Here is a 3,205-nt window from a genome sequence, read left to right on the forward strand (position 1 = left end):
ATCAACGTAACACCCACACGTCTTCTTCCTGTTTTGTAGACATCGTTCCCCTGTTCTGAGTCACTGACTCCGCCAAGGTTCATTAGTGAAGATAATTTCATTTTAGACAGGAGAGTCAGCACCAAACCTGTCATGTCGACAGTGAGCCAACAGCAGCTAAATATGTCTGTAAAGTCCTTATTAGTATTTCATTGGGGGGGATAGTAGTTGTGTAGCAGAGTTACAACAGTTCTATGAAAAACGACTTACATCCCTTGAACATTTCCACATTTTCACACATTAGAATTCACAGTAGAAAGTAGAAACATATGGATTTGTGTTATACTTTGCTCTGATACCTCCAAATAAAATCCAGTGCAAACAATTGCCTAAAGAAGACATAAAAGTGTTGGTCTGTTTGTGTTTAATTTAATCTTAGTATAGATACAACTGTTCTGTGAAGACCCCAGAGGTTAGTTAATAAATAGGATCATGAAGATCCAACAAAGAGAAATGAGAGTGAGGTTAGAAAACAATATTCCAAGCTTTGGACATCTCATAAAGCACTGTTCAGTCTGCTGGCTGAAAATGGAAAAAGTATGACACAAATGGAAATGTAGTGGCAGCTCCATAGCCCCGTAAGTGGGACTGCAACTCTGGAGGAGGTGCAGAGATTCACAGCTCAGTTTGGGGATGTCTGCTGACAGGAAAAATGGTTCATTCTGCACTCCACATATCTGACTGAAAGAAGTCGCAAGATGTAGAGAAGGGCACTCTGATCAGATGAGGTAAATATATATTTACATAGCATATGCCATGTAACTTGAACACATTTGCAGCGTAAGCAACACGGTGATGTCCGCGTGATATTTTATTTGAATTAAAACAAACTAAACAACCTAACGTTGATTGTTATAACTAATCGTGCATCCCTTTTAGTTATCTTTGGTAATGCTCAGTAAATGCTTGTCAAAATTATATGTTGTTTGGACAAACCAGATGTTGATACAAACAATCATACAGTGCAGCCTAACTTGGATTTTACAAGCTTAACTTAAGATTATAACTTTTCTCAAACTTGATGAACAAAATGAAATGTAAGACTAGAGTTAATGCAATGACACACACCCGTAGGCCATCCCTAAAAATCCCGTTTCATTTTGTAAGCTCTGAATGAACGGTCTTATGGTAAATCACAACTTTGGCATCGAGAATTACTGAAAATATAGAAGAACACATTAAACCTGAAAAAGAATGGGTCAAAGGCTCCATTGGCACGCCTTGGCGTCATTGGACACTTGGGTTTGCCACTTCTAAATTTAGGCTCATTTAGTATGCAAATCATTTTTGGTTATCAATATCTCCGATAAATATTAACCACACTTTTGATCCAAAAATAGATGAACAAGTCATCCCCTAAAATGACATGAGATTGGTGTTGTGTCCTAGTGTCGACACAGTCACTGTGGTGCGTCTGGTGTCCCACCGCTGGCTGCCAGGCTAAGAGGGTGAGGCTCGGCTGGCTTGGGACTCGGTCTGTCTCTAGCATCCCATTCAGACGTCAGCAGAGACCGGCTTCACCACTTCTCCTTTACAGTCTGCTTTCATGTGTCCTTTAATGAGGAAACCGCCGGCTCAGCAGCTTGCTATAAAACACAGGCAAATTAAAAGACCCAAATATGAATCAACTACACAACCTAATTCAGTAGCCCCAGCCAGAGGCGTAACTCCACTTTAGAAAAACCAAAGTCTATTGTTTGTAAAGGCCAAGACGGCAAAAAAAATGCCTGAAAAGTGACATCAGGTAAAAGCAATCAGACAGGAAGACCAAGTCTACATGAGTTTACATGAGTAATTCCCCTTCATTAGAGACAGCAAAACCATAATTTTTCAAAGAACACAGCTGAGGCAAGTGCATAACTTCCCAAAGAACAATAACAGAGTGAGTCATGAGCCCACAACACGACTCCTGCCACCAACGGCTCGCCACAGTCTGCTAACGCTGCGACTGCCACTTTAGACAACAGCAGCTCCATAAAATGTCGAAGACGCACTCGGCATCAGAAAAAAGCGTGTAAAATAAAACAAAACCACATTTGTTTTTTCCCCTCTCATTTCATTGTAATGATGGAAATAAGGGCATCATTCTGAGATTAGTGCTGCCATTTCTCCTTGGCTGACATTAAGCTTTATGTGCATGCCTGCTGAAGAGTTTTGGAGTAAAAAGGAATAACAGAAACCCACTGAGGAGACAGATGTCAGTGCCATCAGCTGCAAATTTAAGGTGTGCGATGCTGGGGTAAAATACATACACCGACATACATTCATCAGTAATGCATAGCATTATGACCAAATAAGTTGTTGGTCCTCGTTGTCCAGACAAAGCAGCCCTGACCTGCCAGGTTCTGGACTCCACAAAGCCCCAGAAGGTGTGGTGCTACATGTGGCACGAATATGTTAGCTGTAAGTTTTGTAAATCTGACAATGTACAAGATATGGCCTCCATGTATCAAACTTTTTTTTTGGCCAGTACGGCCTACAGATGACTGGGTCTCAGATCTGGGTAGTTTGGGAGTCAAATCAAAACCAGAAAGTCAATGTTGCTTCTCAGACTATTCTCGAGCCATGTTTGTTTTGTTCCAAGGTGCGTTGCTAAAAGTAGCTGTTGGAATGGACCACATGAGCCAGCCTCTGTGAACCATGAGAACTTGTCAAGCCATCACAATGCGGCCCTCATCAAAGTCACTCAAATCCTAATGCCAGCACATTTTTTTTGCTGATTTTACCTCATCTACTTTGGGAACACTATGTTTGAAAATTGCCAAACAGTCATATTTAGCAATTTAGAATACATATTGGGTATTAAAAAAGGCTCAGATTTCAGAATGAAAACTGTTTCATTTTGTTTGGTGTGATATAATATTCTAATCATAGATTCTTTAGCTAGAAGCTTTAGGAATATAGAAAATAAACACTTTAAATAAATGCTCCCAGTTGTGATTTTAACTGTTTGTTTTGGTCTTTGTTGTTCTCCTTTTTGTATTTATGAAAATGGTTCAAAAGTAAAATATCTGATTATCATTCATTCCCAAAAGACAATATATTTTATGTCAAAGTGTGACAATAATTTCGAACCTCCAAAGTAAGTCTTATGATAATGATATGTGACACATTTAATAGAGGTCACAAAATACTTCAAATATACAAAACACATGCTACAATAAAA

The sequence above is a fragment of the Xiphophorus hellerii genome, chromosome 13 (genome assembly GCF_003331165.1).
Source record: "Xiphophorus hellerii strain 12219 chromosome 13, Xiphophorus_hellerii-4.1, whole genome shotgun sequence".
Taxonomy (NCBI): Eukaryota; Metazoa; Chordata; class Actinopteri; order Cyprinodontiformes; family Poeciliidae; genus Xiphophorus; species Xiphophorus hellerii.